The sequence below is a fragment of the Lepidochelys kempii genome, chromosome 5 (genome assembly GCF_965140285.1).
Source record: "Lepidochelys kempii isolate rLepKem1 chromosome 5, rLepKem1.hap1, whole genome shotgun sequence".
NCBI lineage: Eukaryota > Metazoa > Chordata > Testudines > Cheloniidae > Lepidochelys > Lepidochelys kempii.
Window position 1 is genome coordinate 91,249,681 of NC_136384.1, and position 21,603 is coordinate 91,271,283.

Below are 21,603 nucleotides of genomic sequence, written 5' to 3' on the forward strand. Positions count from 1 at the left end.
AAGCTATGCACCCATCAAATGAGTAACACAGAATTAGTGGCTACATGCAGAATTTTTGGTGTGACTCGCCCAGTGCCATGTGGGCACTCTATGGAACACATAGACTCTAGGTCACCTGGGGTGACACACAAATTGTACACCCTAGGCTCATCCTTTCTCTTTTTCCAGTTCTTTGCTTCATTCTCCACACGCCTTCCAATTTCTGCAATCCTGGGACCTTCCTCCCTAGCATCCCTGATTTAGCCAGAGCGCTATCCATCCTGGGTACAGGCTGAGGCAAGGGTCAGTCCTTAAGGGAAAAACCTGTGCGCGATCCCATGAAAGGCTGCAACACAGTGCATGCAGGCAAAGGGGCTGACCAGGGTCCCCTTAAATCTGGTTCTCTCATTGCTCGCTAGGGGGTTTCTTACACCTTCCTGGGAAGCTCTGCTATTGGTCGCTGGCGGAGGCAGGGCACTAACCCGGGCTGACACCCAGCATCCCCTCCCCCAAGGCCCACCCGTGGGGACTGGCCCCAGGGCACGCGGCTCTGCAGTTGGAGGCCGCCACTCTGCTGCGTGCACGCGCCTCCATCGGGACTGCGCGCGCGCACGCGCGGGGAGGGAGAGGCGGGTGCGCGGTGACGTCTCCGGACGCCGACAGGTTCCTGCCGCCGCCGCCGCCGCCGGGGTTTGTATGAAAACATCGGGGGCGCCGCGCTGGAGCCGCGCCCGGCCTGTCGCGGCCCGCGGGTGACTCCGGCTTCCCGCCGGCCCCTCGCGCCCGGCTGCGACGGGAGGTGCCCGGAGCCGGGCGGCGGAGGCCGAGCCTCGCGGACCGCAGCCGCTGCCCCGCCCCGCGGTGAAGGTGAAGCCCGGGCGCGGACAGACACAGAGAGTCAGCAGCCCCCCGCTCTCTGCCCGCGGGCTGGGGGGCTGGAGCGCGGGGGGCTCTCGCGGCTGCACGGCGCGGCCGGCGGGCGTGTCCGAGCCCGGGTCGCCAGGGTGGGAACCCCTCGGTCCTTTCCCTCGGGCTGACAGGTTCGCGGGGCCGCCGGTGGGACTTGGCGCGCCGTCGGCCTGGCTCCCGGGGCGGGGCGGGGCGGGTCGCTGCTGGTGGTCCTAGGAAATGCTCTTAGGGCTGCCGGGGTCCTGTGGGGTAGCCCCGCCTGGCTGTTGCTGTCCCGCACCCTCGCTAGGCGAGGCGGCCAGTGTCGCGGAGGTGTTAGTTGCGTTCTTCGACTCCGCGAGCGAGCAGCAGTGTGGTTTTTGCAGTGGCGTGTCCTTAGCAGCTGTTTGGTCTGGACTGTTATCCGGTCATCTTCCTGATACGAGAGCGGGTTGTTTGGATTGCTGGCTTGTTTTTTGTTGGGGTATTTTTATCTAGTGAGTGCAACTATGGCCGGGCGTACTAGGTTACACAACTTGTTTCCATGAGTGCATTTTCGCTCTCCTTCTGATTTATAGCACGTGGCTTTTTTACATATGTATTTTGGTGCCAAACGTTTTCTGGTGATGTTAAATGGCCCTTGAACAAAAGTTGTCCCACTCATAAAGCAGAAAATTATACCTAATACCTGTATTGCCTTATCCACATTTGTATTGCTGGCCTTCCAAAACTTCCTCTCATGATTCCACTGTGCTAACTGTGTAGGCAAGCTAGTGTAGGTATTTGTATAAATGACCACTTTTGAAATAACACTTAGTAAGTGCACTTAGTGGTGTAACCTGCCAGGCATTTGTTTAACACAACATTCTTAAAAATCCATAGATTTGTGTCTCAGTAATAATATTTTGCACTTAAATAACACTTATCTCTCTTCTCCCTGCCCCCCCAAATTGAAGTGCTGTGAAATTGATTTGTAGGAACTCAGAATAGATTACTAGTGACACTTTCAAAAGTACTTAAGTGGCTCAGTGAGGCTTTTAAGTTACTTAAGTATCTGGTGTAATACTTTCAAAAGCGCATAAGAGATGCATTTTTTGTTACACACAGAAGTCTCAAACATCAAGGCTCTCTGTTTAGAGAATCAAAGTTGAGCTTTTACTCTCTTCATTCTCTTCTAAGTGTAAGATTGCAGTTGTAAATTTTGGGACAGGGATCATATATTACTATATGTTTGTACAGTGCATAATGCAACGGGGACCTGATCCTGATTCGGTGTGGGTCTTCAGAGACCATTGTAATGCAAACGTTGATATTGAGGGAAATAGAAATATGTTCACTGTGATGGGAAGCTAGTGATATAATTTTAGAGGAACTTTCACACTTGAATGACCTTAAGAAAATATATTTGCAAAATGTAATGTACTTTGCAAGTAGCTGTTAGTGTTCATTTTGTTGCATATCTATTTTTGAATATTTATTTTTTGGTGGTAAATCCTATAATACAGTCATAGTCTTATACTTATGACCAAGTAGCTGTTGCTGGAAATCTTTGATATCACACTAAGCATTATGACTTTATTTTAAGAGGCCTGGATGAGAGCATTGTGGCTATGATGGTATAAGTTCTTATTTAAACATTTCTTGTAACTGGAAGAACTTGTCAAGAGAGCTTGTTTTTGGCATATTTAAATTGCTTAGTAATAGCCCCTCCCTTCGTCTTTGTAAAGATGTAACTTTCAATTGGATCTTCTGCTACAATTAAAAAAAAAAAAGCTGTATTTTCACTTTCATTATTAAAGTTGGGGAACTTTCCACAGTAGTCTGAAACATAGGAAAATCTACTTTCAACGGGGGGAGATTACATTTTTCCCCCCAATAACACATTTACTGTCGCAAATTTCATGCTTTTATCACAAAACCCGCAATTCCTATTTATTTATTTTGCACAAATCTGGCTAAGACGACACTGCATTTGTTCACACTGGAAGCTTTCTTTGTCTTTCCAAAGACCTGGAAAGTTCAGATTTTGACTTTTTAAAAATGATCTTCCCCAGGATTAGCTACCAGTGAACTGCAATAACAGGTGCTTTCCTTTACAGCACTTAAATACATTGGAGAAGTTTTTTATAAATAGAGTAAAAAGCTGCCCTTACTCTGCTGTCTTCAGAATCCATCAGTATGGCTCAAAACTTAGACTGAAGTGTGGGGAGGAATACTCAGTGTTGTGCAAAGTGGGACAGAGGCTTATTTATTTATTAAAAAGCCGAGCTCAGTGTGTTACATGTGTTGCCAACTCTTTCAATGGTGGTTGTGAGGTCGGTAGTATTTGATTTTTTCTTAAAGCACTGGCTTATGGAATTGTGGTTCTATGAGAATCTCAACATCTATTTAAAACAAAAACAAAAGATTCTAGCCTCCTTGTTGCAGAGAGAAGCCTGAAAATGTGACCCTAAAGGCTCAAAAACCAAAGGTGCAAGTAAAAACCACCTCATTTTATTTTAACCTTTGGATTTTATTTTTGAATGTTTGGGGTAGACAGTAATGTTTCATAAACATTTCCAAAATAATCAAAAGCTAGATTGGTACAAATGGCATATGCTGAAACTAAAATCTGTCAGTTAAGTTCTTCACTGGTTTCAGAGGAACAGCCGTGTTAGTCTGTATTCGCAAAAAGAAAAGGAGTACTTGTGGCACCTTAGAGACTAACCAATTTATTTGAGCATGAGCTTTCGTGAGCTACAGCTCACTTCATCAGATGTTTACCGTGGAAACTGCAGCAGACTTTATATACACACAGAAATCATGAAACAATACCTCCTCCCACCCCACTGTCCTGCTGGTAATAGCTTATCTAAAGTGATCAACAGGTGGGCCATTTCCAGCACAAATCCAGGTTTTCTCACCCCCCACCCCCCCACACAAATTCACTCTCCTGCTGGTGCTAGCCCATCCAAAGTGACAACTCTTTACATAATCAAGTCGGGCTATTTCCTGCATAGATCAAGGTTTTCTCACATCCCCCCACCCCCATACACACACAAACTCACTCTCCTGCTGGTAATAGCTCATCTAAACTGACCATTCTCCAGGTTTAAATCCAAGTTAAACCAGAACATCTGGGGGGGGGGGGGGTTAGGAAAAAACAAGAGAAAACAGGCTACCTTGCATAATGACTTAGCCACTCCCAGTCTCTATTTAAGCCTAAATTAATAGTATCCAATTTGCAAATGAATTCCAATTCAGCAGGTTCTCGCTGGAGTCTGGATTTGAAGTTTTTTTGTTTTAAGATAGCGACCTTCATGTCTGTGATTGCATGACCAGAGAGATTGAAGTGTTCTCCGACTGGTTTATGAATGTTATAATTCTTGACATCTGATTTGTGTCCATTTATTCTTTTACGTAGAGACTGTCCAGTTTGACCAATGTACATGGCAGAGGGGCATTGCTGGCACATGATGGCATAGATCACATTGGTGGATGTGCAGGTGAACGAGCCTCTGATAGTGTGGCTGATGTTATTAGGCCCTGTGATGGTGTCCCCTGAATAGATATGTGGGCACAATTGGCAACGGGCTTTGTTGCAAGGATAAGTTCCTGGGTTAGTGGTTCTGTTGTGTGGTATGTGGTTGTTGGTGAGTATTTGCTTCAGGTTGCGGGGCTGTCTGTAGGCAAGGACTGGCCTGTCTCCCAAGACTTGTGAGAGTGTTGGGTCATCCTTTAGGATAGGTTGTAGATCCTTAATAATGCGTTGGAGGGGTTTTAGTTGGGGGCTGAAGGTGACGGCTAGTGGCGTTCTGTTATTTTCTTTGTTAGGCCTGTCCTGTAGTAGGTAACTTCTGGGAAATCTTCTGGCTCTATCAATCTGTTTCTTTACTTCTGCAGGTGGGTATTGTAGTTGTAAGAAAGCTTGACAGAGATCTTGTAGGTGTTTGTCTCTGTCTGAGGGGTTGGAGCAAATGCGGTTGTATCGCAGAGCTTGGCTGTAGACGATGGATCGTGTGGTGTGGTCAGGGTGAAAGCTGGAGGCATGCAGGTAGGAATAGCGGTCAGTAGGTTTACGGTATAGGGTGGTGTTTATGTGGCCATTGTTTATTAGCACTGTAGTGTCCAGGAAGTGGATCTCTTGTGTGGACTGGACCAGGCTGAGGTTGGTGGTGGGATGGAAATTGTTGAAATCATGGTGGAATTCCTGAAGGGCTTCTTTTCCATGGGTCCAGATGATGAAGATGTCATCAATATAGCGCAAGTAGAGTAGGGGCTTTAGGGGACGAGAGCTGAGGAAGCGTTGTTCTAAATCAGCCATAAAAATGTTGGCATACTGTGGGGCCATGCGGGTACCCATAGCAGTGCCGCTGATCTGAAGGTATACATTGTCCCCAAATGTGAAATAGTTATGGGTAAGGACAAAGTCACAAAGTTCAGCCACCAGGTTAGCCGTGACATTATCGGGGATAGTGTTCTTGACGGCTTGTAGTCCATCTTTGTGTGGAATGTTGGTGTAGAGGGCTTCTACATCCATAGTAGCCAGGATGGTGTTATCAGGAAGATCACCGATGGATTGAAGTTTCCTCAGGAAGTCAGTGGTGTCTCGAAGGTAGCTGGGAGTGCTGGTAGCGTAGGGCCTGAGGAGGGAGTCTACATAGCCAGACAATCCTGCTGTCAGGGTGCCAATGCCTGAGATGATGGGGCGCCCAGGATTTCCAGGTTTATGGATCTTGGGTAGTAGATAGAATATCCCAGGTCGGGGTTCCAGGGGTGTGTCTGTGCGGATTTGATCTTGTGCTTTTTCAGGAAGTTTCTTGAGCAAATGCTGTAGTTGCTTTTGGTAACTCTCAGTGGGATCATAGGGTAATGGCTTGTAGAAACTCGTGTTGGAGAGCTGCCGAGCAGCCTCTTGTTCATATTCCGACCTATTCATGATGACAACAGCACCTCCTTTGTCAGCCTTTTTGATTATGATGTCAGAGTTGTTTCTGAGGCTGTGGATGGCATTGCGTTCCGCATGGCTGAGGTTATGGGGCAAGTGATGCTGCTTTTCCACAATTTCAGCCCGTGCACGTCGGCGGAAGCACTCTATGTAGAAGTCCAGTCTGCTGTTTCGACCTTCAGGAGGAGTCCATCTAGAATCCCTCTTTCTGTAGTGTTGGCAGGGAGACCTCTGTGGATTAGTATGTTGTTCAGAGGTATTTTGGAAATATTCCTTGAGACGGAGACGTCGAAAATAGGATTCTAGGTCACCACAGAACTGTATCATGTTCGTGGGGGTGGAGGGGCAGAAGGAGAGGCCCCGAGATAGAACAGCTGCTTCTGCTGGGCTGAGAGTATAGTTGGATAGGTTAACAATATTGCTAGGTGGGGTGAGGGAACCATTGCTGTGGCCCCTTGTAGCATGTAGTAGTAGTTCCTGTTAAGGTGACACTGGCACAATGATGAGCTGAGGAATTAAAAAAATTGAATAGTTGGAATCCTGTTTCGATTGGGTAATATTAATGGGAATAGCATCCCACTTCTTTCTCAGTGTGGCTTTTCTGGGAGTTACTTTGTAGCCTGCTGAAGCTGAGTTAATGGACCAAAGAGTGAAATTTGCAGACAGAGGAGCTTGATGCAAATTTTATCATCATAAGCAACACCTGTAACCAGAAAGTCAAGATAAAGTTGCCTTAAGCAGCCCGACAGTGGTAAATTTGTCATGTCTTGGAATGGCTGATGAGACTATGTGCTGTGCCTGTAATTTCCTAGCAGATGGTTTAAAAATAAGAAATACACCAAGGAACTACACTTCCTATCTTCTCCTTTTTGTATGTATTTGTTGCCTGGAAGGAAATGGAATCAGACCTCAATATAAGAGCCGCAAACGTGACCATCTAAGGGTGTGTCTACACTATGGATGCTGCTGTAATGTAGATATTTACTGCATCAAAGTAAGGGGATTTTCAGTTGATATAGGTAATCCAACCTTACAGATGACAGTAGCTGGGTTGACAGAAGAATTTTTCTATCAACCTAACTCCTGGTGTAGACACATTTAAGTCAGCTTGACTACAGTGTTTGGAGGTCTGAATTTTTCACATTCCTGAGCAACATGGCCAGGTCCATCTAAATTGTAGGTTTAGAGCAGGCCTAAACAAACACTTCCTTTCCAAGAGGGACCAATTAATATAATCTCGAATAACATCTGAAAAGTTAGTCAAATTTTTCACTGTAAAAGATTGTAATACAACAAAAGAGAATGGGAAATTGTTAAAATGAGTCTTCTAACCTTTTAAATTTCAAATGCTTTAACTGTTTTCTGTGTGCCTAATTAAATCTTAAAATGGTTGTTACAGTGGGATCAAGCTAGTGATAATCTGACACAATCAAAGAATGCTCAACTCTTCTACAGAATGGTGAGCAAGGGGTTTATTAGCACCTTGCCCCTTGTTCAGCCTAAGGGCATGGCTACACGTGCAAATGTAGAGTGCTTTGCATTAAACCAGCCTTCGTAGAGCGCAGTAGGGAAAGCGCTGCAGTCTGTCCACACTGACAGCTGCAAGCACACTGGCATAGCCACATTTGCAGCACTTGCAGTGGCATTGGGAGCGGTGCATTCTGGGCAGCTATCCCACAGAGCACCTTTTCCCATTCTGGCGCTGTGGCTTGTGGGAAGGGAGCGGAGGGTGTGGGGCATTCTGGGTCCTGTCCCAATGCCCCGTGATGCATCGGTTCGCATCCCAGCAATCCCTGTGCCTCTGTCCACTTTTGGCACCATCTTTCAGTGTTTTTTGTACTGTGTGCTCTGTCTTCCCTTTTGGTCTGCGGGAATGGAGCCCGAACTGCTGAGGAATATGCTGACGAGTCTCACCAGCATGTCACGTTTGGCAGTCGAGTTACTCCTTAAGATCTAAACTGACAATGAGGACTCCGACGATGATTGCTTGTGGCATTCATGGACCTTCTCACCGGTGTGGAATATTGCTTTTGGGCTTGGGAAACAAGCACGGAGTGGGGGAGATCGCATCGTCCTGCAAGTCTAGGATGCAGTGGCTGCAGAACTTTTGGATGAGAAAAGCTACTTTCATGGGACTGTGTGAGGAGCTCGCCTCCCATCCTGCGGTGCAAGGACACGAGATTGAGAGCTGCCCTGCCGGTGGAGAAGCGGGTGTCTGTTGCAATCTGGAAGCTGGTAACTCCAGACAGCTACCAATCGGTCGCTAACCAGTTTGGAGTGGGAAAGTCGACTGTTGGAATCGTGTTGATGCAAGTTTGCAGGGCCATTAATCGCATCCTGCTCAGAAGAACCGTGACTCTGGCTAACATGCATGACGTTGTGGCTGGCTTTGCACAAATAGGTTTCCCTAGCTGCGGAGGGGTGATAGATGGGATGCATATTCCAATTCTGGCACCAGCCCACCAAGCCTCCAGAAGGGGTATTTCTCTGTGGTTCTCCAGGCGCTTGTGGATCACAGTGGGTGTTTCATTGACATTAACACAGGCTGGCCCGGAAAGGTGCATGAGGCGCGCATCTTTTGGAACACTGGCCTGTTCAGGAAGCTGCAAGCTGGGACTTTTTTCCCAGACCAGAAGATCACCGTAGGGGAAGTCGAAATGCCCATTGTGATCCTTGGAGACCCCACTTACCCTTTAATGCCGTTGCTCATGAAATCCTACACAGGGAGCCTTGACAGCAGCAAGGAGCGGTTCAACAACAGGCTGAGCCAGTGCAGAATGACAGTGGAGTGTGCTTTTGGACATTTAAAGGGTCGCTGGCGCTCTCTGTATGGAAGCTGGACCTGGCCGATGACAGCATTCCCGCGGTTATATCCGCGTACTGTACCCACCATAACATTTGTGAAGGGCAGGGTAAACGATTCACTCAGGCATGGAACTTGGGGGTTCAACACCTGGAGGCTGAATTTGAACAGCCAGAGAGCAGGGCTATTAGAGGTGCCCAGCACAGGGCTGCAAGAATTAGGGATGCCTTGAGGGAGCAATTTGAGGCTGAAAGCCACCAGTAATGTTTGGTGCTCTGCACTGGAGTGAAGTGCAGTGGTTCCAATGTTAGTAGAAATCTGTGTTTGCTATGCTGACTTGCAGTAACTGTTGCTTTCCTGGCCTAAATACCTTACTTTTACTTTATGCAATAATAAAGAATGTTTTCAAAGCCAAAAAATCCATTTATTGAAAAGAAACACAGCTGCTTGGAAAACAGAAAGTGTAAGGGAGTGGGGTGGGGAATGGTACAATCACAGATTTGCATATGTCCTGTTATCATACTTGGCCTTCCTGCCTGGAGTGCTGTGCAATGAGTGCTGCACTTCAGAATGGCTATGATGCATGGTGATGGGGGTTGAGTGCAGTGGGTAAGAGTTATAGTTTTCAGGGCTGAGTGGTGAAGCTATAGGTGTTGGAGGCAGCTGGTGGCGATAAGAACCCAGATGTTGGGAAAAGTGGGTTGGAGGTGACATGGGGGCACAAAGGAAAGAGTTTTGGGATGAGCTGCAGGTGTGGGCGGGCACAGTAGTGCTCTGCCTGCATGTCTACAAGCACCTGGATCGAGTCCGCTTGGCACTCCATGATGCTTATCAGCCAATCCGTGCTTTGCTGCCGGAGCTCCGGGTTTTTGTGCTGGCAATCCACATTCTGCTTGTGGATCCTCCTTTCACTGTCCCTCCACTCCTGCGCTTTTAGATTCTCGTTAAGGGACTGCTGCATTACTTCATGCAGCACATCTTTGCTTCTACGTGGTCTCTTCCTAATTCTTTGCAGTCTTTCGGCTTGTGATAACACGGACGGCTGAGATCTCAAGGTTGCATCTGTAAAGGCAAAATACAACACTTAACAGAGGCAGCATTGTTCACACCAGATAGAGCAATGATTTCCTGTACTTAAGGGCAAGCACAGTCTAAACAATAGCATAATTTGCCTGTCCCAAAGTGAGTGCACATAATCCACGGGAGCCCCAAAATGGTGAGTGGTTTCAGAGTAACAGCCGTGTTAGTCTGTATTCGCAAAAAGAAAAGGAGTACTTGTGGCACCTTAGAGACTAACCAATTTATTTGAGCATAAGCTTTCGTGAGCTACAGCTCACTTCTTCGGATGCATACTGTGGAAAGTACAGAAGATCTTTTTATACACACAAAGCATGAATAAATGGGTGTTTACCATTACAAAAGGTTTTCTCTCCCCCCACCCCACTCTCCTGCTGGTAATAGCTTATCTAAAGTGATCATTCTCCTTACAATGTGTATGATAATCAAGTTGGGCCATTTCCAGCACAAATCAAGGGTTTAACAAGGACGTCTGGGGGGGGGGGGCGGTGTTAGGAAAAAACAAGGGGAAATAGGTTACCTTGCATAATGACTTAACCACTCCCAGTCTCTATTCAAGCCTAAGTTAATTGTATCCAATTTGCAAATGAATTTCAATTCAACAGTCTCTTGCTGGAGTCTGGATTTGAAGTTTTTCTGTTGTAATATCGCAACTTTCATGTCTGTAATCGTGTGACCAGAGAGATTGAAGTGTTCCAACTGGTTTATAAATGTTATAATTCTTGACATCTGATTTGTGTCTATTTATTGTTTTACGTAGAGACTGTCCAGTTTGACCAGTGTACGTGGCAGAGGGGCATTGCTGGCACATGATGGCATATATCACATTGGTAGATGTGCAGGTGAACGAGCCTCTGATAGTGTAGCTGATGTGATTAGGCCCTGTGATGGTGTCCCTTGAATAGATATGTGGGCACAGTTGGCAACGGGCTTTATTGGAAGGATAGGTTCCTGGGTTAGTGGTTCTGTTGTGTGGTATGTGGTTGCTGGTGAGTATTTGCTTCAGGTTGGGGGGCTGTCTGTAGGCAAGGACTGGCCTGTCTCCCAAGATTTGTGAGAGTGTTGGGTCATCCTTCAGGATAGGTTGTAGATCCTTAATAATGCATTGGAGGGGTTTTAGTTGGGGGCTGAAGGTGACGGCTAGTGGCGTTCTGTTATTTTCTTTGTTAGGCCTGTCCTGTAGTAGGAGACTTCTGGGAACTCTTCTGGCTCTATCAAATCTGTTTCTTCACTTCCGCAGGTGGGTATTGTAGTTGTAAGAATGCTTGATAGAGCTCTTGTAGGTGTTTGTCTCTGTCCGAGGGGTTGGAGCACATGCAGTTGTATTGTAGAGCTTGGCTGTAGACAATGGATCGTGTGGTGTGGTCAGGGTGAAAGCTGGAGGCATGTAGGTAGGAATAGCGGTCAGTAGGTTTCTGGTATAGGGTGGTGTTTATGTGACCATTGTTAATTAGCACTGTAGAGTCCAGGAAGTGGATCTCTTGTGTGGACTGGACCAGGCTGAGGTTGATGGTGGGATGGAAATTGTTGAAATCATGGTGGAATTCCTCAAGGGCTTCTTTTCCATAGGTCCAGGTGATGAAGATGTCATCAATGTAGCGCAAGTAGAGTAGAGGCGTTAGGGGACGAGAGCTGAAGAAGCGTTGTTCTAAGTCAGCCATAAAAATGTTGGCATACTGTGGGGCCATGCGGGTACCCATAGCCGTGCCGCTGATCTGAAGGTATACATTGTCCCAAATGTAAAATAGTTATGGGTAAGGACAAAGTCACAAAGTTCAGCCACCAGGTTAGCCGTGACATTATCGGGGATAGTGTTCTTGACGGCTTGTAGTCCATCTTTGTGTGGAATGTTGGTGTAGAGGGCTTCTACATCCGTAGTGGCCAGGATGGTATTATCGGGAAGATTACTGATGGCTTGTAGTTTCCTCAGGAAGTCAGTGATGTCTCGAAGATAGCTGGGAGTGCTGGTAGCGTAGCGACTGAGGAGGGAGTCTACATAGCCAGACTATCCTGCTGTCAGGGTGCCAACGTCTGAGATGATGGGGCGCCCAGGATTTCCAGGTTTATGGATCTTCAGTAGTAGATAGAATATCCCAGGTTGGGGTTCCAGGGGTGTGTCTGTGCAGATTTGATCTTGTGCTTTTTCAGGGAGTTTCTTGAGCAAATGCTGTAGTTTCTTTTGGTAACTCTCAGTGGGATCAGAGGGTAATGGCGTGTAGAAAGTGGTGTTGGAGAGCTGCCGAGCAGCCTCTTGTTCATATTCCAGCCTATTCATGATGACAACAGCACCTTCTTTGTCAGCCTTTTTGATTATGATGTCAGAGTTGTTTGAGGCTGTGGATGGCATTGTGTTCTGCACGGCTGAGGTTATGGGGCAAGTGATGCTGCTTTTCCACAATTTCAGCCCATGCATGTCGGTGGAAGCACTCTATGTAGAAGTCCAGTCTGCTGTCTCAACCTTCAGGAGGAGTCCACCTAGAATCCTTCTTTTTGTAGTGTTGGTAGGGAGGTCTGTGTGGATTAGTATGTTGTTCAGAGGTGTGTTGGAAATATTCCTTGAGTCGGAGATGTCGAAAATAGGATTCTGGGTCACCACAGAACTGAATCATGTTTGTGGGGGTGAAGGGGCAGAAGGAGAGGCCCCGAGATAGGACAGCTGCTTCTGCTGGGCTAAGAGTATAGTTGGATAGGTTAACAATATTGCTGGGTGGGTTGAGGGAACCATTGCTGTGGCCCCTTGTGGCATGTAGTTGTTTAGAAAGTTTAGTGTCCTTTTTCTTTTGTAGAGAAGCAAAGTGTGTGTTGTAAATGGCTTGTCTAGTTTTAGTAAAGTCCAGCCACGAGGAAGTTTGTGTGGAAGGTTGGTTTTTTTTATTAAGTACCCATTTGTGAGAGCTCGTTCTTTATCTTTCCCTGTTTGCTGTAGAGGATGTTGATCAGGTGGTTCCGTTGTTTCTTTGAGAGCGTGTGGCACAAGCTGTCAGCATAGTCTGTGTGGTATTTAGATTGTAATGGATTTTTTACCTTCAGTCCTCTTGGTACGATGTCCATCTGTTTGCATTTGGAAAGGAAGATGATGTCTGTCTGTATCTGTACAAGTTTTTTCATGCAGTTGGTTGATTTCCACTCCATACGGCTAAATGCAGTGCCTTGCATAATGACAGGTTTCGGACTAGCAGCCGTGTTAGTCTGTATTTGCAAAAAGAAAAGGAGTACTTTTGGCACCTTAGAGACTAACCAATTTATTTGAGCATAAGCTTTCGTGAGCTACAACTCCCTTCATCGGATGTATACTGTGGAAAGTACAGAAGATCTTTTTATACACACAAACCTTGGAAAAAATGGGTGTTTACCACTACAAAAGGTTTTCTCTCGCCCCACCCCACTCTCCTGCTGGTAATAGCTTATCTAAAGTGATCACTCTCCTTACAATGTGTATGATGATCAAGATCTTCTGTACTTTCCACAGTATGCATCTGATGAAGTGAGCTGTAGCTCACGAAAGCTTATGCTCAAATAAATTGGTTAGTCTCTAAGGTGCCACAAAATGGTGAGTAAGCACATGGTCAAGGGGGACTGATTGTTTCACGGCCGTACTGCCTTCTGGGTTTCTATGCCTTGGGGAGAGCCAAGAGCGACAGGGGGCCCCTATACTGAACAGTTTCCCCACATTTTCCATAGGAGTTCGCCCTGGAAGATATCTCGCTGCTGAGGGTGACCTGGGAAGCAAGGGAGGGTCTTCTACTGCAATGTGGCTTTCGCCCTGGCCCATATGCAGCTTGCCTGTGTGCAGCAATGGTCTCCCCGCTCCTCACGGCACAGTGGCGCGGACATGTTAGCCTGACTGGGACAAGGACCACAGTGGCTCTCCCAAGAAACCCACGCAAGTGCATTGCCCAAGTTCTGGACGAGACCTTTGAAGAGATCACTGAGACCGATTACCACGATGTGAGAGAGCACAGCAACGCCCTATTCCACATCTAGGCATGCATGCAGCCCTAACCCTCCTCGCCCCAAGAGCCCGCACCGAATAACTTCCTTCGCAAAATAAAAGCTGCTTACTGGGAACCTCCTCTGGTGTTTGTCCTTCACCAAGCACCGGCTTCCACAACTGGCTACCTTCCCCCTGGCTTGAGAACAGCTCCTGGCTGCATGCATCTAGGGATTCTGGGGTGTCTTCCTCCTCAGCACCCTTGCTCCAGCTTTCCTCCTCCTGCCTTGTTGAACTGGGCTCTGAAGTGTCCACGGTGGTCCTCAGAGTCGAGGTGGGGTCGCCCCCTAGTATCGCGTCCAGCTCTTTGTAGAAATGGCAGGTTATGGGGGCAGCACCGAAGCGGCTTTTTGCCTCGTGGGCTTTGTGGTAGGCATTCCGCAGCTCCTTCACTTTAACCCTGGACTGCAGTGCATCCCAGTCATGGCCCCTTTCCATCATGTCCCTTGATATCTGCCCGAAGGCATTGTAATTCCTATGGCTGGAGCACAGCTGGGACTGGACAGCTTCCTCCCATCAAACACTGATGAGGTCCAGCACCTTGCCATTGCTCCATACTGGAGATTGCCTGGCACATGGAGGCATGGTCACCTGAAAAGATTCGCTGAGAGCACTCGCGCCTGGCTGAGCAAACAGGAAGGGGATTTTCAAAATTCCCAGAGAATTTAAAGGGCGGGTCTGATAGTTGGTCACCTGAGGGCAGGGCAGTAGAGTTCAAAGTGATGACCAGAGTGGCTAGAACAGGCATTGTGGGACGCTTCTGGAGGCCGATCAGAGCACATTAACAGACCAGGGCATCCACACTGACGCTGCGGCGCTCTAGCGGGGGCGCATTAAACGCTATTCCACTCTTTGAGGTGGAGTACCAGGAGCGCTCTAGCCGCGGAGTCCGGGCACTCTACGTGCCTTGCCAGTGTGGACACGTCGTGTGTTAGAGCGCTCAGGGCTGCTTTAATGCGTTCTAACTCGCAAGCGTACCCATGCCCTAAGACGCCACCTTCCCCTTATCAATACAACACACGCTTTAATTCCCTTATCTCTTCTCTTTCTGCATTTTACCCCGCCCTTTCTTTTTTCCCTTTTCCTTTTTTCCTTTTTGCATTTTGTCTCTCCCTTTCCCTTGTGTGGCTCTTCCACTGTTTCCCTAAACTCGGTGTGAAGAACATGCTATGGGAAGACCATAAGGGTCTTTCATTTCTTTAGCTAACTACATATGGAACTTGCTCTAGAGGAAAACTGACTTACTGAAGGTTTTCCTTCTGCAGCAGTTGGCTTTTTTTTAATTGCTTTTCAGCTCTGTATTCTTAACTTCATTTTGCTGCTAGGCTGTTCACCTCAAAGTATAAACCAAAGTATTACAAAGAAGTGTGTACATCTTGCCAGCGCCTCCTGGTTCATTTTTCTCTCTGGCTATAGAAGCCACTGCAGAGCAACGCAAGGTGTTCCACTCCCTCTGTGACTTGAGCTTGCTGTTTCTGCAATACTCTTTCTATGGGGGGAGGCTAAGCCTCAATAGTGACTCCATCTCTCATGACAACACAAGATCACTGGTCTGGCCCAGATGTTCATGAAAATTTAAGTAAAAATTGTCTTCTGATTGTAGAAGTTTTTTTTCCCCATCCATTCTTCAGTGGAATTATCTGGATTTCAAGGGGTGGAATTCTCAAAAAGAGACTAGTGTTTAGCTGCCATTTTAGGTGCCTTTGTCCAAACATGAGATTCTCATAACACTTATCTGCTGTCTAGCCCTGTAAGCATATAGGAAGTGTAGGTGCCTAAATTTCTTCTAGTAAAGTCCCAAGCTGATTAAATTTCTGCCGGTGGGCATGCTTGCAGCCTCCTCAATCTTGACACCACTGAGCAGCTTTGCACCTAATGCACACCTAGGTATTCCCAACCTATCTTGCCTGTGTGGCTTGATCCCGTAGATGTGCTTGTAGGCTGCCTTAGAACATGTTGACTAGATTGCATCCTGCACAAAATACAGCCGGTGGTGCTGGTTCTCCCCTTTACCCAGTATCCCACTCACCCAGGATATGGAAGATCTGGGTTCAAATCCCCCCTCTGCTTGATGTGGATCAGGGACTTGGGATCTAGGCCTCCCACCTCCTAGGTGAGTGCCCTAACCATTGGACAATAGAGTCAATCTCTCTGGCCTGATGAATATTGAAATATTTTATGTGAAATGGAACAGCTAAAACAGGAGAGACTGAAAGACCCACCCTAAAATACCCCAGAGCCCCATGGTTAGGACATTCACTTTGGAGCAGGGGAAACATGGATTCAGGTCTCTGCTCCACATTAGACAGAGGGGGGATTTGAAGTCTGGTTTCCTGGGTGAGTGCCCTAACCATTGGGCTGTTAGGTAAAAGAGGGTGGCAGCTGTCATCGCTGCCACCACCGGTTCTTGCTGACCTGGCCTAGGTGCCTAATTCCAGGAGAGCATTCATGGTTGTGGATTCCAAGTGCAAGGAGTCATGGAGTTTGGTATTTTAGGGCATGTCTACACTGCAGCCCTAAGTTGACTTACTTACAGCGACTTCAGTAATTACTGCAGTGGTTGATGTCCTCACTAACCTCCTGTTGGTGGTGTGTGTCCTCATCACAAGCACTTTCACTTACTGTAGAGGGTCAGTGTGCGGGCTAAAAGACAGGGCTTTCAGCTCCGCAAAGCTCCCTGCCGGGAGCCCAGATGCCTCCCACCCCGGCTCTCACCTCACCGCTCCTGACTGGGATCAAGGGGCAACCACCTGGCTGGGAGTGGGGAGCTGGGGACAACTTGGCTCTAGCTGCCCAGCTTTGTCAATTTCATGGCTGCATGAAATTGACAGTCAATAGCAGATGGAAGTAGCACAGTGCCTAGGTAGAGACTGTCACCCCAGCTATGCCAACATAAGCCTCTTGTGGAGATGGAATTATTATGTCGGTATAGTAGGGCACTTACATCTGTGGGACAAGGCTGTCGTGTGTACACTGACGTAATTAGGTCAACGTAAGCTGTCATGTCGACCAAACTGTATAGTGTAGACCAGGCCTAACTCACTTTGAGGGATGGGGCTTAAGACACATACCTCTTCTTGGCATTTCCTAATAGCTAGTCTATGTGGCTACCCACTCAAAATGCTAGTTATGTGAATCCTCTTTTTTTAGGGACCCCTTTCTAAAAATGTTTTAATTCTTTTTATAGTGCTTATTGCCAAAGTCGTTTGGGACTTCCCAACCTAAACACATTCATGGGAAGTTAAATCTCTTAATAGGTGAACTGTTTTTGTGGATAATGTTTTCCTTCTGCTATAACTTGCTTGGCAGGCTTAAACCTGAACAATTTAGTCGCCAAATTACAGCCTTAGTTAATTTTAAGAAAAGCTGGGGAGTGGGTAAAGGAATATCATTGTTACCTACATAATACTTCCAGCTGAAGTTGTAAGGACTGAGACTCAATCACTGGAGATTCTCTGCCAGAGACAGTTCTCAGATATGGATTGCACTTGCTAAAATTTGTTTAAAACTTCAGAGTGATAATTAGGGTTTCTATTTCTTTTTCTGTAAAATATACCACACAAGCAGCAAAAACATAATACTGCTCACCACAAGAATTCTTATGATCTATTGTTGGCTAACTATTCTACACATCTTGACTGTGTCAGAGACCTTCATGAAGCTTTATATAAGCCTTTTTAAGCTCCTCTGTGTAAACTGCAGGTTAGTGTTAGCCTTGACAAAGACCAGCGTTTTACTGTATTGTAGTAGTGTTTAAACTAACCAGCTCAAAAGTTTTCTTGTATAGTAAATATTTGTAGAAAAGATAAATATAAGGAAACAAGACAATAGTCCACGTAAAAGTATCCTCTCTAAAGATTTTACTGCTTCAAGAGCTTATACTTAATTTTTTATTGTGGGTCTGAAAATACTCTCATAAGAATTAGAAACTAGGAATAAATACTCATAGTTATAAAGAGATTTTTTTTGGCTTTGATTCATTTGGTAAAGTTACATTTCTGTCTCCCTATACTTTGCCAGCTCTGGTGACTAATATTAGAAGGTCTTATCCAAAAGACTGTAAACAGCTTCTTAAGGAAGGAATATTTTTCAGTGCAACTTGAAGGTGTCCATGCTATGAAGTGGGGAAAATATATTGATATGAACAATCAAATTCACAGCCATGCAAATTTGCACAAAACCTCACACTTCGTTCATCTGTGGCATGCGTTCAAATATCTGTAAAATTATTAGGGAATGGTAGGTTCTGTGGATAGGATTGGGGGACACACTACAGCATTTTAGAGTATTTAAAACTGCTTTTGAGGAAGATACTGATCCCCACAAATTGTGTATCTCTATTTCTGCTGTTGACTGACTTTCATTCCTAAAGCATTTTCAGAAAATACAGGTTGGTTGATTTGTTTGTATCAAAGATCTTAGAAACTAGATTGGCCATGAGCGACATTCTAGAATAAGTGTAGCTATTTGCAATATTAATTATAACTATTTGTAAAACAAGGTGTTACTGTAGACTTAGGGACAACATAAAGTTGATCACTTGAAACATCGCTGAGAGTCCTGCAGATTTAGTAACTGATTAAGAAGAATTGATCATGTTGTTTCAGATCACTAAAAATGTGAATTGGGCTGCATTAAAAAAAGTGATTTTTGAATTTCTACCTTAGAGACCTCTAGATATTATCAAATTTGAAATCTCCCTGGAGCACTTTGGAGTTTCATGAGTGTTAATAAATGAAGCAATATATCTTGAACTTCAATCTAATTTAGAATAGAAAATAGCAAGTTTCCATTGGCTAGTGCTTCTAGGCTTGTATAGCTGTGTTGTAGAAATGGCCTCTTTCAGAAATGGACCAGTCCCTCAGAAAACCAAACCAGCCCCCTCATTCCCCAAATGATTGGTAGAGATTGTCATTTGTACTACCTTAATCTGGAACCTGCCCACCAAATATATGAATGAAGAAGTGATAACTTTCTCCACTAAAAGATTTGCATGTATGCTTTAGATTATAACCCTTCAGAATGGAGATTCTCTTCTGCATTATAGTGCCAAGCACAGTGGGGCCCCAATCCCAGTTGGAACTTCTGGGCACTACCACAATATAAGTGTTTTCGACTAAAAAGAAGGTCAGTTTGTTCTGATCAAATGATCACTCACACCATCTATACTAACAAACTTCTGTCTTCCAAATTAGGGGTGGAGATGCGTGATCCTAACCACCCATGTATTCACACCCTGTGCACTAATGCAAGGGTATTTATACAAACTGTGCCTTGTGCGATATCATTTGAAAACTAATAGATTCATAGATTCATAGATATTTAGGTCAGAAGGGACCATTATGATCATCTAGTCTGACCTCCTGCACAATGCAGGCCACAGAATTTCACCCACCAATCCTAAAAAAGACCTCACACCTATATCTGTGCTATTGAAGTCCTCAAATAATAACACACTAATTAATAATATCATTGAGGAATATATGTGGAGTTATGGAAGTCCTCTGATACTATGTTTTAAAATCTGTATTTGAACAAAGTAAAAATAAGTCTGCCCTGGTCTTGAATACGAATGGAGCAGAATGTCCAGAGATTACAATTTACATATGCAGTAAATTGAATCATCAAAACTCACAGGGTGGTGGGGGGGGTCAGCATGTTTGGATCATGAAGAATTGTGTATTTGCTTGTTTAGCCAGCTCGGTCATCAGACCGAGACCAGGAAGCTATATTTACATAAAAGCTAAACAAAACCATCAAGCTAACAAGGGGAGGTGATAAGGGCATAACTGTCAGTGGGGGATGGAGACTTCACTCCCAGGAAGGCATCCTGTTTCTTGAAGCAGGGTTAATGAACTTTGAGAGATGCTTGTCAAAGGTTTGCTGGACTATAAAGAGAGGGGCAATGAACCCCTAAGATGACAAGGGTAAACCACACCTTGTACATCTGTGGAAGGTCCTGATTGAGGGAGAGTCAGCCATGCTGGACCAAGAGTAATTAGTGTGTGAAATAATCTTAAACAAAGACTGTACCTTGCTAGATTAAGTTTTAGACTTGTAGATGCATGTTAGCACTTTCATTTGCTTGTCATTATATCTACGTCTTTTTCTTTTTTACTTGGCATCACTTAACTTGTGTCCTGTTAATACTTGTTTTGTTTTAATTTAAACCAACCCAGTGCTGTGTTTGAATTGGAGATTACAGTTAATGTGGCAAGCTGCTGGGTATTGTCTCTTAAAGGAGCAAACAAACCTTATTATTTCTCTGAGTGGTCTAGGAGAGGGCTGGATGTTTCAGGGCAGACAGTTTTGGGGAAATGCAGGACTAGTAGTGTGTTGGGGTCACTTGGCTGTTGTAATCATGGCTGGTGGAGATCAGTGGGTGTCTGTGGTATAACAAGCAGGCTGTGGAGACAGTTACTGAAACATGGCTGCTTATCACACAGACAGTTGGTGCATGCTTGTATGCTATCTGGGAGCATCTAACAAAGGAGCTACAGCAACAGAGCATTTTACTGCATGCAGGGCTTCAGGGCAGGCAGTGATGCACCTCTCACTGGTCTGGATTGCACTCCTAAATGTGACAGGAGGGTATTGAGATAAGTGTACAGCAAGTATCCTAGAGATTCTTGCTACATCTAAATAAACTTAAACCCTGATTCAGGAAAACACTTAAGCACATGCTTAAGTGCTTTCCTGACTTGTGGTCTTCTGGCCTGTTCCTGAAAACGCTTACATGCATGTGTAACTTGTAAATCAAGTCTCTTAAGGAACAGGCCCTATGTTTGTAAAATCAAAGTCCTACTAGATTCTTTAGCAGAATGACATCCATAGGGAGTACAATGAATGTAATAGTCTGCTTAGACACAATAGTATAAAATAAACATTCCAAATGTCTTGAAAGATCTTGCTGCTTATCAGTCTGTAAGCCATTCTTTCATGGACTTTTGAAGTTTCCCAGTATCACCAATGATGTACCATCAGGATCCTTTCTGTTTTCCATTAGTGTGATACAGAACATTGCACAAGAAAAAAATTCTTGTCTGTAAAGAGCAGCAGCATGTATAGGAAGGATATGCACGAGTGCCACCATTGGCTCTAGTGGAGGGTTTTAACTCTGTTTTAACTGTTCACAAATTGTTTTCCTGTATTTTTGTAGTTGATTCCATAGTGTGTATGTATAAAAAGTTGGCATCTTCCATATTTAGTCTCTATTCACCTGTATAATCATTTGAGTAGAACAAATTATGAAATAATGTATTCTAAACGTTGTATCTATTGCTATATCTTGCTTTAAGGTACAAGAATTTTTTAAATGCCTGTAAATATTCGAGAAGTCTCTTGCTCAATAACCTGTTAAATCATAGCCTCGACCAAAAAAAATTTTTTGTTTGAGGCTGATTACATCAATAATTGCATTACAGTAGAACAGTGGTTCTCAACCTATTTATCATTGTGGGCCGCATATGTGGCCCACAGAGTGTTAGCTGGGTCACAGGTTGAGAACCACAGTGCCTTCCACCTAACCCTCCGCCTCCCCCCTGCCAACAAACCCTTACGCTCAGTGCCCTTCGCCCAAAGACCCCTCCACAGAGTGGGGCCAGGAGCAGAGAGCTGGGTGTGGGACAGGGATGGGGACCCCGAGTCCTGCCGTGGCGGACTGGGTGACAGACAACGAGCCCTGCTGTGGGGGGCCGGGAGGCAGCCAGCTTCTCAGCTCCCATCCGGAGCCTGCTGCACAGCAGAGGAGCCTGGAGCCCATGGCCTTTAGCACATAGTCTCTGCTGGGTCGCAGCTGTGCGCTAATTGGGCTGCATGTGGTCCATGGGTTGAGAACCACTACAGTAGAATCTCAGTTACAAACTGACCAGTCAAATGTGCGGAATTGGAAGTGTGCAGTCTGGCAGCGGCAGAGATTAACATAAAAGCAAAGCAAAT

The 21,603-nt window shown here is 45.5% G+C and overlaps 1 protein-coding gene across 6 annotated transcripts in view; it reads left to right on the forward strand.

The window, feature by feature from the left end:
• The first annotated feature begins 525 nt into the window (after positions 1 to 525).
• AGTPBP1 (ATP/GTP binding carboxypeptidase 1) overlaps positions 526 to 21,603 on the forward strand; it is a 149,096-nt gene continuing 128,018 nt past the window's right edge. Inside the window, exon 1 of one of the 6 annotated variants that reach the window (XM_073345034.2) lies at positions 526 to 846. The gene's annotated coding sequence lies outside the window, so the exon portion shown is untranslated. The remainder of the gene's footprint in view (positions 847 to 21,603) is intronic. The other 5 variants (XM_073345036.2, XM_073345035.2, XM_073345032.2 and 2 more) reach the window with 5 other exon arrangements.